A 16,659-nucleotide genomic window follows, 5' to 3' on the forward strand; every position below is an offset into this window, starting at 1 on the left:
GGGCGGTACCGCCCACGTTGAGAACCGCTATTCTAAGATGAAGAAATTTCAGTCTGCTCAGTTCTGCCTGGCTTGAGCTCCTTTCAGAATGAGCTGAGCTGTGTGGTCACTTTAAATAATCTGTTGCTGGTCACGCCATCCTTCTGCCCCTCCCCAACTCAACATTTACACTTCCACGTGAAAATAGCTGCAAACTGATGCACAATTATACAACTGTACATCTTTGAAAAGCAGAAGTAGAGCCTCCTGCACAACCAACAAGAATGCAGCAAATGGTTTCTGGATGGTGAGTCAACAAAACGCTTGTCTTTTCCAGCAGCGGTAAAATCAGCTGACCAAACATGCTGGAACTCAGCTTGGGTTGCTAGGTGACAGGCTGGACTTCTCTGGGGCTGCTAGGTGACGGGCAGTGCCTGCTGATTTGTGAAGTTAAATTCCAGATTTTTTTTTCCAGAGTTTTTTTCTTAACAAGTATGAGTTTTCTGTAATATCTTTAAGATTCCCTTGTCTTTATTCTTTATCGTTTTAGACCTTGCCTTTCGTTCATTTCTCTATTTTGTTGGCTGCTTGTTTAAATTTTATTTCTGTATTTAGATTTAAATTCCTTTCTTTAAAACTCTTATAGCTAACTATGTTATTTGACTACTCTTCTTACCAGAATCGGCAGAGTTAATGTGATTCCTTCCCTAAACATGGCTTCTAAGTATTTTCAATAGGGTTTAAATCACGACCTTAATGTTGCTCTCCTTGATCTAATCCAAACCCAGTTTTATATGTGACTGGAATTACACTGCTGGAACAGCCGTCCGTTATGTTTTAACCCACTAGAACTAACTGGTCACAACGATGAAAAATATGTTTAGATGAGTCGAAATGAGCATCACAGCCTGAGGACACTCTGTCAAACATCCGTCAGAACCAAACCAGCATTCAGCTTCTATGCGCCTCAGATCTGGGAAAAAAAAAAAAAAACTTCCAGAAAACTGCAAAACAGCTGAAACAGTTCATTTAAATCAAGGCCCCATCTCTTTAGAGTTGCTCATGAACCATAATAAATGAAACATTGACCAACATAGTTGGTCTTCATTAAGCGTTGACTATTTGATGTGTTTATGATGTTTCTATGTTTTCACGATGTAAAGCACTTTGAACTGCCTTATTGTTGAAATGTGACATACAAATAAACTGATTGATTTATTGATTGATATTGGGGCTTTTGGTGACAACCTTCTCTCATCCTGAGACAATAATGCCAAAAAGATGTGGATTTACTGTCCTGAAAGTGGGAAGCTACATTCAGGTCAAGTTAGCTAGCTAGCTAACCTGCTGTTTACCTGCTAACTAGATAAACAGCAGTTTATTCAGTTAGCTATGCTGAAAATAAACTTTCAGGAGTACTTCCTGTTTTGTAACACAGTGAAACGCATCATAAAGGCCCATCAAACATGTTTTCTTTCTCCAGAACATTTCCTGTTGATATCAGATGGATCAGACTACTGCAGTGGGCCAGGTATGTTGCTTAATTGGTAAAAACAGATTCCTTCTTTGCTGTGTAAGCTTCCCTTTCTCAGTGTCCTGATGTTCTCTCATGCCTGAGGTACCGCCACACCTGACACACACATGGAGGGTGTGGCAAGCTGAGAAGCCAGGAGTCAATAGACACACACACATATGCACACACTGAGCCGCCAGTAGTTTTCCACAGAAATCTAACCTGGGGATGTGAATGATGCTTTCACATAAAATGGTCTCAGCTGGACAGCTTTCAAATCGGCACAAAGCTTTCCTTTTACAGCGAGAGGGAAATCTCTGGTCTTAATGATGTGACTCTGAGGCAGGGTTTCCCCCTTTAAGACAGAGCATGTGGCCCGGACCACTTAGACAAACACAACGCTGCATTGTCTTGAGCTGTTTGCATGCTCTTCACTCTTGTTGTTCATTTTGTTTTTTGTATTTTTTTTTCTTTAAAACCTATGATACATTGTTGCGTGTTCCGTTGACTGTCGTCATGTTAATTCACGAACTCGGAACTTGTCCAGGTGGCGCTAAACCAGACATGCGTTTCAAAGAGCTTTCAGTGCAGGCACAGTAAAGCAGGAGAGGCGCGACCTTGAAAACTGCTGACAGTTTGTGGATGTGGGGGAACAAACAAGGACTCTCATGTTTGTGAAAAGTGAATGGACAGCTTTCAGAGAAGAAGAAGTATGTGATGGTCGGCATTACTTTAAGGATAAAGCTGGTTAGCCGGCCGGGCAGCATTTACCTCACACAGCAGATTTTGATACTCAGCTCCAGTTTTATACAAAAATATGATTTTTTTTTTGTGTGTATGTGTGTGTGTGTGTAGTCATTCATACTGTTAATTAGACCACTATCAGATTCTTTTGTCAAGGTTTACGAGCCGCATTCGCAGAAAAAGAATTTTAGCATCACACACCAGTGCATTGTTTACAGTGGTAACAATGGCATCTATGGATGGATTTTTAAACCTGTTGAGTGATGGTAGTCGATGCTTTGGTCATTAGCTCCATTGTACTCTTTGCGTCAGCCATTATCTACGTCCAGATGGACGTAGACAATGGAATACATTATGTTCAGCAAAAAGCAATTCCTGCCTGTTTTCCATCCTTCCACAATTGCAGCCTCAAAGGTTCAGAATGTTTAGCTGTAATTAGATGCTGTTGAAACGTTGTTGTGAAAGCATTTATGCATTCAGAAGATAGAACCTTCAGAGGGAGAGCTAGTATTTAGAATTTTTCCAAACAGTGCAGCAGTAGTTTTCAAATTAAATCTGACACAAGTCATATTGCAAAAAAATAAAAAATAAAAAAATCTGGCAGTGCAATTTATTGCTTGGGTTATGTTCATTATAAAGCCAAGTATCTGGTTCCCATTTAATCTAAATGGGATGTTGTGCTGAGGAGCCTCCATATAGAGGAAGGCTGGAGGGAGTGGTTGCTATGCTCAGATCAGGCGGTTGCCATGTTGGGAAACAACCACAAGACCAATCAAATAAACATCTGAGTCATAGGCTTCCCTCCTCTCCACTCTTTCCACTAGCATGGACAGGATCTGGGATTCCCTCCCCAAAACGATCCTCACTCATCTGGAATAATGCACCTCACTCATTACGGTTCATCAGGCATGCACACAGAGCAGCAGCATGTTTGGGAATCTCTTTTAGAGAAATGACCAGATGGGGGTCAGAACAGACTGGCAGGAGAGTTTATAGCCCCAAAGCTTTTTTCCCCATTTAGATCAACACAAGGTTCTGCAAAGTTATGAAGTGGCATGAAATGAATTACTGTTAAAAATCTATTCCTACTCAGATTTAAGAACCACTTCCTTCTTAAATTACACCATCAAGTCTTGGGTGTATCTTCCTGTTTTGTATAGTGACAATTTTTTTTTACCCATACTTCTTCACGAAATATCTCAAACTCAGACTGAAGCGAAGCCTCCTTACATAAACATAATGGTGATGCTGCCACCTTTATGTTTCACCATGAGTATGTAAGGTGATTCATGTTGTTAGTTTTGTGAATGCAGAGGACAAACACATAATGGTTTACTATTCACCATTTTTCAAAAAATAATGTATTTCAGCCAACTGTCACTTTAAAACTTACCAAGGTCTTAGGAACTCCAAGTCCACATTCCAACAAAAAGTATGGATCTATTCCACTGGTCTACAGCCAAAAAGAGAGCAGATGAGACATATTAACAGAAATGAACTGATAATGTCACAAAAATTTCATCAATTTAGTCAGAAGATCAGATTTCTCTAAATCAAATTAGAATAAAAACCTGATTGAGAAAAACTGATGTCACTTTTGGATTCAGCGCTGCAAATTAATCCTGTTGAGAAAAACATAGACAACTCTCAAAAAAATATTTTTTGTAACCCAGAGTTATCAGTAGGGATATCAGGTTCATGAGATGGGACAAAAATGTAAGACTCCTGAAAATAAAAGACAAAAAGAAAAAAAGAATACAAAGGAGTGAGTGAGGTATAACCTGACCACACACTCATTCCATGTAGAAAACATCTTTCTACAGGGAGCAGCAATGGAAGAAGAATGGACTGGGCTCAGAGTCAGGGGTCTCCCTTGGATAGGATGTGGGAGCGGAGAGGAAGCTGCTGCTTGGGGTGTGTGCACAACGTCTGGAGACAGAAGCTAGTGATGTGAAAGGTCAGTAGCTTTCACAAAATGAGAGAATGAAAGAAACTTTAGGAAACTGGGTGCAGAACTCAGCAGAGAGAGTGGGCTCATGTACATTAAGAGCTTACAATAAACACAAACACATCGACCTGAAGCTGATCAGTGACTTTTCAGTAATACATTTGCTTAATGGAAACAAGCCAATATTGAAAAAAAAATCCTAATATTTTCCAACAAACATGAGAATTTTTCCAGGAGGTTGAGGGCGAGGCATGTCTTTTTTAATGACTTTTCAAACTTGTTCATGTGAGATTTTAATTGTGTTTCTTATTTAATGGGAACATCACAACTGCAAAATTATGTTTTTTCGACATTACCAGAATATTGACAAAAGTTTTGCACACATTTGTAATGGAAATGCAGCTGCTGATCCTTTCATAGTCAGATGACAAGTTTGTCTCAGTTCCTCATCTTTTGTTAACCGATTGTGGAAATAATCCTATTTGACTCTGGGTGCATGTTTAACCTGCTGTTCAAGTCAGAAGTTAGGCTAACTGCTTATAGGTGCAGCACACGGCTGCAACATGCAGTCCTGCTCTGACCAATCACACACAGGATCCTCAGAGACATGACCGCTGAAAGCTGATGACACAGAGTATTTGCTTGATGATTTTGATGATATTTGATAAAATATAAGGATCGTAGCTTGCTTCATAATTGTCTACTGGATTATGTTTTTTTCTGAAATAAAGCACTTTAAACTGCCTAGGTCTTGAAATGAGATGGACAAATAAACCAGACTCAACAATCTTCCAAAGGTGCCGACTTAAAACAATTCTGCAAAAAAAGAGATTCCTGCACAGCGACTCGTTGTAAGTTATTGCAGTTTTTCATGTTTTTCATACTTTGCCAGGTTGGTTTGGTTAGCCATTTCTCCTCTTAGCGAATGAAATCATCATTTGCAAACTGCATCCTCTCGTTATCTTTGTTGGACATTGTAATTAGTTTGAAGATCTGACCCGAAGTGCAGCTGAAAGCAAAAATACAAGAAGTCTCTCCTGGGGCAAATACTTTTAATTTAACTGTGAAGAGGTGAGGGCTGGTCCCATTCTGGAGAAATGGATTTTTCACAGTTTTATACAGCTGGATGCAGTTTGTTGTTCGACCAAACTGAAAAACCTCCTCAAGAAGATGCAGTTTGGGCCCAAACTGGTCTGTTTTATTTCAGCTAGGAAGATGTATGAGATGTTTGAAAAGCTGCACTTTGTGCTTCGCAGTTTGTTTTATCTGTTTGTTTTGGCCATAGTTGCTGCTGCTCAAGTGCAACACAGTAGCTCAGGTCATATCAACCGGTGGATAAGAGTTGCAATAAACAGTAAATGTTACAACATCGACAGATTCATTCATTTTAATGGAATAATGTGAAATTATATGCAGATTTTTTTTTTTGTTTTAAGTTTGTAAAGCAGACCAGATACAGTTTATTCTCTTGGTTTTCATCTGTAGTATGTACTGGTAATAAAACAATAAAATAAGTTTTGCACAGTTTCATTGCCCTTCATATTTGTAGATCATCTCCAGGTGAACACAACAGTCTTCTTAAAACTACTTTTCCTCCCCCACAAATTCCAAAGATTCTCATAAAATGTTCAGGTTTAACACGTGTCAGGAGTGGGATCTGAAACATCGCCTCCTTCTGGATTCAAACTCTCCCTGTTGCAAAAGGGAAACAGATACAGGCACCAGGAGGTTCCATCAGTGGATGTTGACTTTAGCATAAGGATGTAAAGAAGCCATGGTTCAGTTGGTATCAAAGAAACAAATGCAAACACAGGCGTCAAGTACGTAAGTGTTTTCTAAGTATCATTTTAGTTGTTTCAAGCACAATAGAACTGAAACATCCCATAAACCACAAGATAGCAGGCTATGTATACTGCTAAATTTGGTTAATGGTACAAAATATATATAGCAACAGTCCAAAACTGATTGTTGCTAACCACACTATAGCTGCAGTTCATTTGAGTGAACAACAACAATGTTCCTTTTTAAACTATTTCAGCTTTTATTCAGCAGCATGCTGGATTTGAAATGTAATGCTAATGGAACTAATCGCTAATATGACATGCGAAAAACAGCTAATGCACTAACTGCTAATGTGACATGCTAACAACAGCTAACTGCTCTAATAGCTAATTATGACATGCTAGAAACAGCTAATTGCTCTAATCTCTAATATGATATGCTAAAAACAACTAACTGCACTAATTGCTAATGTGACACGCTAACAACAGCTAACTGCTCTAATCTCTAATATGACAAGCTAAAAGCAGCTAACTGCGCTAATTGCTGATGTGACACATTAACAACAGCTAACTCAGGGGTGGGCAATCCTGGTCCTCGAGGGCCGGTGTCCTGCAACTCTTAGATGTCTCCCTGGTCCAACACACTTGAATCCAATAACTGAATGACCTCCTAAGTGCAGTCAGGTTCTCCAGAGTCCTGCTAATGACCTCATTATTTGACTCAGGTGTGTTGAAGTAAAGATACATCTAAAAGTTGCAGGAGACCAGCCCTCGAGGCCTGGAGTTGCCCTCCCCTGAACTAACTGCTCTAATCGCTACTATGACATGCTAAAAATAGCTAACTGCACTAATTGCTAATGTGACACGCTAACAATAGCTAACTGCTGTAATCGCTAATATGACATGCTAAATACTGCTAATTGCACCAATCACTAACAACCAAAAGCAATAGAGAATAAATGTTAATATAGAAATATCTGATTTATATTTCAATACTAGGCAAACACTAAACAAAATGTATTATCACTTAGCAACAAAAACAGTATGAGTCATTTTTCAGAGAAAAATACATAATTTTTTTCTTGACATTAACAAAAAAGCTACTTCTTTTTATGGAAGACATTCTTTGAGTCTTGGTCACAGAAAAATGAACTCCAGCAGACACGGGACACATGGTCTCTGACATTCTACTTGATTGTGTTTGATCATGGTTATTCTCAAAGTAAATAACTTCACTTTACATCTTAAATTATACCTTATTTATAACCATAAAGGAAAAAAAACAAAAAAAAAAAAAACATCCACTTGTTTCCCAAGAAAGGTTAAAAATAGTCTGCTCAAGGGAACCAGAACAAGCTGGAGCAAAGAACGCAATCTGTCAGTTTCATGTAAGCTGAAAACCATTCTCCTTAAATGGGGTAAATTCAGCCCAGAGGCTTTTGTGGATTTGTTTTGGTGACGGCGTCCCTATGTGACAGCCACTTTAAAGACGACACACTTGCTGTCAGCAGCTTAAGGCATTACACCACCTTTCTTTTTGTTTTTTTTGTCTGAACATGTTTGACTCCCATGATGTAATTGCAATATCTTGAAGAAAGCACAGAAGGTTCTAAGAAATACTTGAGTATCCGTGGGCCTGTCGCTACCAGGAAAATTAAAGTGATTAACTGCAACTTAAAGTTACCAAGTTGATACTAATGTACTTGTGACAGACTTTTGGAGTAAATTAAAAAAACAGAATTGTACATGGTCTGTTTTCTAACTTTCTCAGTTTGATCCTCACATTATGGAGAATAAGGTGAGGATCTATTTATCACATGTTTCATGTATAAGAATTAAGAAAAATGACAGACAATAGGAGCACTGAAAGAGATGAATGCAATTGACTGATGTTTTCTTTTCTGCTTAACAGCTTATTCTTTTTATTAGTCAGGCCAGTATTCAGAAAAAAAAAGTTTTGTTGATATTTTGCGACTTTTTACTGTCTTGCCAATATTGTCGTGTGATTGTTTTTGTGTTTGTGTTTGAATTTATTGCTGCAAGGAAGATTTCCCTTAGAGGACAATAACAAAGTGATATTGATGCTTTTAATCCATAACCTGAGAATGTTCTTGTTTTTAAAACCAACCACCTGGTTCAAGGATTCAGAAATAACTTTCTTTACACTAAACATGTAAGAGTGTATATATCTCTAAACAAACCATCCCCACTATAAAACATGATCATCATGCTTTGGGCCTGATTCTCTTGAGGAGGGGCAGGAAAGCTGGTCAAATGTGTGTAGGGATGAGGCTGGAACTAAATATGGGGAAAACATCTGTTGCAGGCAGCATTAGACAGCAGAGCAGCAACACAAACACACAGCAGGAGATACACACATAAATTTAATTGAGAATCTGTCAAGACTTGAACAGTTTCTGTTCACAGAGACATCATTCACAGCGTTGATCTACTGGGACCGGCCTCCTGTTTAAAAGTCATACAAGACTTGGGCGTGGAGGGATTGCTGAAGGGTAAAACTGATCAAAAATTTAGTACCGATGACTGAAACAGCAGGGAGGCAATTTGGGAACATAAAATCTACAGTATTGCAGCAGTTGACAAAGTATGTGATTATTTTCAGTGTTTAGAAAGTTTTACAAAGTGGGTAAATGTTGTGAGTTTCCATTAGAAATCTTTGTCGATATTTTTGCTAATATCGAAAAATTACTTTCACAATTGTGTTTTCATAAAATAAGAAATTAAAATAACATGTGAATAAACATGTTCACATGACAAGCCGATAAAAATCATGGCAGCAGTGGATGAATACAGTTACATGAGATATATTCATAATTCAGCCATGTTGCTAGTGCTCATCATCTATAAGCCAATCAGAGGAGACGTTGACGTCTTATTCAGGTGATAAACCTACTGTATACTTTGGAGTATGCAGCGTTTTGTAGTCGGTGATTTTGCAGAAGAGCTGTGGATTCAACACATTGGAACGAAACAACTTTTTATGAATTGTGTGATGCTGCACAAAACACAAACCATCATCTTCGTACCACTTCTGGTCGTCTTCTTCAACATTTTCACAGGTAGTAACAGCCACTTGTTGATCATGTGACTTGTGTGATGCGAAAATAGTTTTATGGCAGAAAAACCACCTTCCTGCCTTTGAGTTTTTTCTAAATTGGCGTTTTTCCAATAAGCGTATGCATTTGCGTAACATCAGTTTGCACAATTTTCTGGTTAATGGAAATGCAGCTACTTTTACAGAGCCACTTCCTTAGATGGCATATGCTTACTTGCATGCAGGCCATATGAACTACCTTACTTCCACTCTGTGGTTTAAGTTCACTTAAATGTTAGCATTCCTCCTATACGCACTAAGTCTTTCAGCTTTTCTTAGGTAGCCCAGATGAGCTCATAGTTCAGGAATCTCAGATCTCCACTTACGTGTGTTTCCCTCTCAAACAGAAACACACAAATATGCCACTTGGTGCCAGGCATGTCAACACTCTGCCAGAGAGAGTCCTGCCTTCCTTCATTCCACTCAGGAAGTGGTGTAGTCCAGATAACGAGGGAGCAGGAAAAGGGAACAGTGTTCACTTGACAGTCCCATGTGTTTGTGTACGTCTGGAAATCAGCCATGAAAATCCTGGACAAGTAACACAAGTGGACAAGCTAAGGCCAATTAATAACAATCAGGAAGTATGAGCTTGTTTTCTTTGTGCGGCCAAACATGAAACGAGGAGTTATCTCTGCCTTTCAGGTCTCCGGTCACGTCTGACCAAATGGAAATGCTTTGGCTAATTGTTATTTTGCAGGAATATGCAGGTCAGGGTGACTAATGTTCAAAACAGCTTGTGGCCTGCAGCTCGCAAGCAAGACTGCATTAGTGGAACTCTTTCGTGAAATGCAATAATTCAACTCCTAATGCAAATTAAGTTTACTGGTAGAATACACAAACTTACAGCTTTTAGCAATAAACAAATCAAACAGGAGAAGCTTTTATATTTAGTGTAACACCACAATTAGCAAAAGTGGTTTCTGTCAATTTAAATACAAGAGGCCATATTTTTCATTGACTGCAGAGGCAACAAGATTATTCACTTTCTTAATCATAAGCATATTTTGTTCTTAGTAGCACACTATTTATTTACCAGCTGCAAACATTTTTAATAGCCAGACACCAGTTTCAGGCCCACTTTGGATAAACACCGTCAGTTCATTGGTGCTTGTATGGCGTAAACAGCTAGTTTCAAATCCAAGCAGAGTTCAAGATGGACCACAGTAATTGCTGCTCTAGTAACTTCTAAAATCAAGCCTTGAAAAATTACAACATTTAATGTCCCTTTGTGATCCATGTTACAACCCCGCCCTAAAATCCCCAACGTAAATTCTGGCACTGGGCTTTAACATGAAACTAAAAAGTAATCCGAACAGTTGATGAGTAACAAAAGTATTTATTTTACAATCCAGATAAAAACAACTACAGGAGAAAAGAAAACACAGGGGAGCTTAAGGCTTCAGAGTCTCCAAGGCCAAAATAATAAACAAAACACCCCCTTATAGCTATAAAATAAAACAACCACTTGCTAAAGAAGAACTAAAAGAGAATACAAAACCTAAACTCCCTTACTAACCAAAAACAGGAGAAAACAGGTTACAACAAAAATGGCAGAGAACCCCTACCAGCTTCCACCTCTGAACAAAAACACTTCTTGAACAATTGTTCACAAAGATGCTAACAGCAAGCTCCATTCCCACACACAATCAGGTCCCACACAGGATCACAGGTCAAACAAAAGGAGGGATCTGGCATCTCCAGCTTGCTGCTTATATAGGGCGGCTGACGAGCCCCAACAAACTTCACCTGCAGCAATGAGGCAGAACTGAAACAGAAAAACACAGGGCTCTCTCAGAAAGAGAGCCCCTAGAGGTCAGTGACCGTAACAATCCATAAAGGATTTTAAACTTTCGAATATGATTTTGAATTATGATTGGGATCATTCCCCTGTTAGCTTCAGCTTTCTCTCAGGATTTTCTGGTGCCTGATTAAATTCATCTTGCCCTCTATAAACTGCAGGTTTCCAGTGTCACAGGAAGAAAACAGAAAAGCCCCAGAGAATCACTGAGTCATCACCGTGCCTCGCTGCAGGCATGGTGTTAATTTCAGCATGCGCTTCATTCTTTCTCCTCAGGACAAACCACTGATTCCTGGGACCAAAGTGTTCTCGTTCCAGTTCATCTTTTCCTCAGAACGAATTTGTGTACGCCTTGGAGTTCAGGCATAAAAATCTCTGTGTTCAGTGTGAAAACTGAAACCTCAGTGGCATCTGGCACAAAGTCTTGCTGCAGGTGTTTTGCAGTCAGTCTGGGGGACCGTCATTGATAGCTTGATTGTTTTGCTACATCCATTGGGTGTGGCTCCTGTTCTTTTAACTAAACTAGGGGAACTGCACTTCAGGATGTTTCTCGAGGAACCTAATTTGGCCAGCTGGAGTTCAATCATTTAAGGTACAACAATGACACAACACCAGCCTCAATGGTAACCTCTAGGTTTTTCTCTTCTCCAGCCTTTGGTGTGTCTGGAGTTGCTTCTCTGTCATATTTTAGCTTAAGCTTTTACAAAACACCCTGTCCCTTTTTAGCTCTTGTTTTCTGTCTCTTTACCTTAGCTTCACACTGTTTCCTTTTCACTTCTCTATTGCACAAGAAGACAGAACACCCTTGCCTCTTCACCCTCTTCTTCGTCCACTTTGCCACTAGCATCAGCAGATCGAGGCGGATAGTGTGTCTATATAAAGCCTACCACACCCTTCATTGCTCCCACCCCACCCCACCTTCCCACCATCCACTCAGCCTTTCAGCCCAACTGACCGACGCAGAGTTTCCTGGCCTCAGTTCAGGAAATTGCCACTCCAAAGGAGGAAGGGGAGGATCAGGAGGAGGAGGATGGAAACTTAGAGACGGGGCTGCTTCGCCTTGGATACAGTAGTAAAACACAGACAAACACACACTCACGGCCACATTCTGAAAGTGACTGGGAGCATGTCCACACTGGCTGCCTTTGGGCTTAGTCAAACGGATGTCTCTGCTATCTGGACCTGCCTGTGTGTGACAACGCAAATGACTCAGAGGAGATCGTATATTCTTTGCTTTTTCTTTGTCACACATTGTTCCTGTAAGATCTTCGGTTCTGTTGTCAAACTAATGGCAATAAATATAACCTTTGTTGTCAGCACTGAATTTTGCATGTTGGAAATTTAGCAAAAAGTCATGTTATATAGACAGGACATACATCTCTTTTCCTCTGTTCTTAAATTTTCAGTCATCTGCACTCATGCTTTTCAGCAGTGAGAGGATTAATTGCATCTTTCCATTCTGGAGGCCCTCGGTTCTTGTGACTCACTCTTGCCCTGAAGTTTCCTTCTTCCTCTGTTTTAACAGCCATACAGAGTGTGTTTTCAAAGCGTTTCACACCATCTGCTTTCTTTAAGGGCTATTGTCTTTACAGAGCATACTGCATAGTACAAACAACAACATCATCATCATCATCATCATCATCATCTAATATGTGAGGTGTAAAACAATGATCTGATCTTTCATCCTGCATTTTTGTTTTATGGTGACATATTTGAAGCTAACTGACTTTGGCAGCAATTTGTTAACCAGCAATTGATGGAAAGGCTTTCATGTCAAACAAAAGGCAGTGAATGGGTTTTAAAGGTTTAATATATTACATCACATGTGTAAAACGCAAGATTTCTGGGCCGAATCTGTCCCGCCATAGCTTTTTATGTGGCCCTCCACACACCAAAGCCTTCCAGATTTTTGCAATTCCGCGACCATGGAAATTCCCACAAACTCACGCAAACTCAATAGATCCCCGGATTTCTTCCCACTGGTGCATAATCGTGAGTTTATTGTAAATTGTGTACAAAAACAGTCAAAAACTTGCTGAGTTTTTTTTTATTTTTTATGTTATAAATGCACACAGACCACTGAAGTGGACACTAATGCATCATAAAATACACTATCAACTACTGGCCATCAGCTGCAAATGCAAGAAATTATTTTTGTTAGATTCAATATGGCCGACAGACAAAAAAGCATGCAAACCAACCTGGTCCCTCCTTCTACTATAGATGACTCTTGCAGGTAAAAGAAAATATTGTCACCCCTAAAGAACAATACTACTGATGTATTTTCAAATAACAACTTTGTATTTGGAGAAAATTACAATTGATCACCTAAAAAAAGAACATTTTTTTTTTAAACAAAATTTTTTTCCTACCCATTTTTATGCCGTAAGAAAATAAAAAAAAAAATGGAAAAAAAAATCCTGACACAAAGGATCATATTTCATGCATGAGAGGGTTTTAATCAAGACATTCTGCTGCAGCCGACCCTTGACAACATTTATGACCTTATATGGCCCAACATGAAACTGAGTTTGAGCCGCCTGTCTGACATGAGAAAGGAAATGGTTTGGATGCCTTTATTTATGTTACCATCCAGATTAGTTGGTGTTTGAGGCTCAACTCAAGGTTTAGTAAGAGAGAGGACTCAAGCACCCAGAGGTGCCCAGCGTTGCCTCCCTGTTTCTCCTCTTTGTTTGATGCCCATTGGAAACTCTTAGCCAGCAACAGGAGCTCCTGGGTTGCAAGTCTGCATATTTGAGTATTCACGCACACATTTCTTTTCTAATATAAACACAAATTATAGCCAAAACACATAAAATGCACACCCACACACCAGTCAAAGCTTTGCCATTCCTTTCACAGATAAACAGAACCCTGTGAGTAATAAGCAAACCCACACACATGAGCCCACTTGCCTGCCAACTCACCAGCACACATGCAAGGACAATAACTCCAAAACCACAATGCAGAGAGCCAGAATGCTCTGCCGATGACGTCTGTTCTGCTCCGCCACAAACTACCTTTGAGCTCCGTCAGCAGTGCCGTCTACCCCGGTAACTCCACTTTTCAACTCTTCGTAGCAGGTTGTCATGGCAGCACCAGGCTTTCTAGGGTAGTTGCTTAAGGGCTTTCCTCTGGCATGTCCCTGCGGCTTTGGGAGGAAGCATGGGTTGGGATTCTTTATTACGATCCATGGCGATGTGGCAAACACATGAGAAATTAGAGACAGAGCGGGGTAAGATCAGTAAACCATAAACCAGCTGCCTCTTCATAGGTACAAGCCCTGCTGTGGTATTTTTGCAAAATGATTTACATAAATCAATGGCGTGGGGTGACAGAGGCAACAGAGTTCTGTCTGAACTTGTTGGGTCAAAGGTTAGATTCTGTCTCTGTCGTTGTATCCTTGGGCAAGACACTTCAGCAGCTTTGCTTGCTGATGTCAGTTGGACACCAACACCAACATTGGTGTGACATGGCTGCCTTGCTTTTATCAGACTGCCCCAGGGCAGCCATAGCTACAATGCAGCAGCTTGCCACCATAAGTGTGTGAGTGAATGGGAATGATTGATTTCAGACATAAAGACAAGATTTAAAGTGTTTTTGAGGGTCTTGAAAAATGCTACATAAGTTCTTCACTGTTTAATTATTTTTGAACTTTTTTGTAATAAATTAAGATTATTTTTGGATTCCATTCAGCGTCTCTCTGGCTGGTTTATGTAAGAACCCTTACAGAGCCTTTAAACATGGGGTCTGTCCGTCCATTCCAGCTCTCAGCATCACTGGCTGAAACTGATGTCCATAGTTGCTGGACATGAAGATATTTAAAGGGGCAGTATTATGTAAAATTGACTTTTTTGAGCTTTCCATCATATTAAAATGATATTCCCTTATCAAAAACACACCTGGACTGTTGCTTTGACTCTTTCATGCATGTTTGAGAAACCATTTAATCTCCCATAGCAACCATTCAGCTGTATAAAACGCCTGGGAGGACCTAGCTCTGCCTTTGAGGATGAAGCTCCTCCTCAAAGCAGCAGTTTTCAAGCTCCTGCTTCACAGAGCAGCCCTCACTCAGCTCCTTCAGACTAGCCAGCAGCAATTAGCAAACATCTGGTGGAACTGAGCATCTGCTGAACTCATTATAGGAGCTACTTCTCAGTGCAACACTAGTAAAAATGTTGTTAAAGAGTTGATAGAGAGCCATGTTGTGATGACTTTCTGATGAAGCAACACTGGAAAGAGCAGGGTCTAAAGAGACAGAGGCCCAATTACAAAGTCAAGTTTCTTTTGAGTCATATTTCATATATATATCATTTTCATATAAACTTAAGGTAATATAGTTACTTGATTGTGCTATAAGATGGCTATAAAACACATGATATAAGGAGGCCCCATCTAAGTCTATAACTGGTCGCCTTCTGGCTGTGAGGTTAGAGTGTAAACCTGCAGACCTCCACTTAAGCTAATAGGACATGTCCAGAGATCTTTGAGGACTTATTTGACATAAAGTCCCACAAGCAGCACCACTGAATGGTAAAGTGTCAACACTTAAACACTGAACAGAAATAAACATTTTCAACCTCTAAATCTAAAGGAAGTGCAAACAAGCAGTGTGAACACAAATCCTCTTTGAACATTCAGCAAGTCCAAAAACATCCCGAGTGTCTCTGAGCACAGTTTATTCACTTGGCCTCAAAATATATACCAGAGGTACGACCCCGCCTCAAAGACGAGGGCACATTTGGAGACGGCATAAATGAGAAACTCACAGAGTAAACAGAAAACAGCCTCTGTAGCCATGGTAACCGGAGGGGAAGGAATTTTAGATCTTCACCATTAATTCATGACTCCGCAGATCACATGGTGCAAACTAGATAACAATTACAGAAATGATCTCTACAGTACAACATGAAGTTAAAGTCATGAGGTTTATATCTAAAACATGTTGGTTTTGTACAAACTGTGATTGTCTTAGTAACTCATAATCTTTGATGGAATAACTCCCGGATGACTTTATGTCTGGGACTTTGCTGAAAGAATCACAGTGCAGTCTGCTGCCTCAGAGGGAACTCCAGGGTACACAGGAGTTTTCCAAGAGCCGGACAGGGAAACCCCATCATCACATGAAATTCCTTTCCCGTTTTTTTTTCAATGCGCTCACAGGCGCACTCCCACTTTTACCACATTCACAATCGCACATTTGTGCTAAAATGAGAGATGAGGACCCACTCAACCCCAACCCACAGGACACACACACACACACACACACACACACACACACACACACCTACACACACACACACACATAGACATACAGCAATATCCAACTGAAGCCCAGTTGATATGTTCAGAAACTAGGGAAGCCCATAGAAAAAAAACAAAACAGAGACGTCACCATGGCTGCGTTTTTGGAGGACACCCCCACAGCCACGTGGTCACGTCTTCATGATGGAATACACTGAGTGTTGGTCAGGAGCAGGGATTTCCTCAGACTGTTATTGGAATGCCTGCTCCGCTAACGACGCCCTAAAGTGATGCGTGTAAATCCGTCCGTGAGGCGCACACCCTCATCCTCTGGCAACAATGTGTCATCTCAGAGTATTGTATGCTGTTTGGTAGCAGTCAGGATATGACGGCATATTTTGGAGCTTTGGATGTGAAAATGAGACCCCAGAGAGCGAGTTCTCCCGTTACCCAAAAAGGCCCCAGCTGGCAGCTTCCGTGCATTGTGACCACACGGTGGGGGGGGGGGGGGGAGGGGAGGGGGGGGGGGAGGGTGTG

The sequence above is a fragment of the Poecilia latipinna genome, unplaced genomic scaffold, assembly GCF_001443285.1.
Source record: "Poecilia latipinna isolate Pla-1442-1.1 unplaced genomic scaffold, P_latipinna-1.0 Scaffold1682, whole genome shotgun sequence".
NCBI lineage: Eukaryota > Metazoa > Chordata > Actinopteri > Cyprinodontiformes > Poeciliidae > Poecilia > Poecilia latipinna.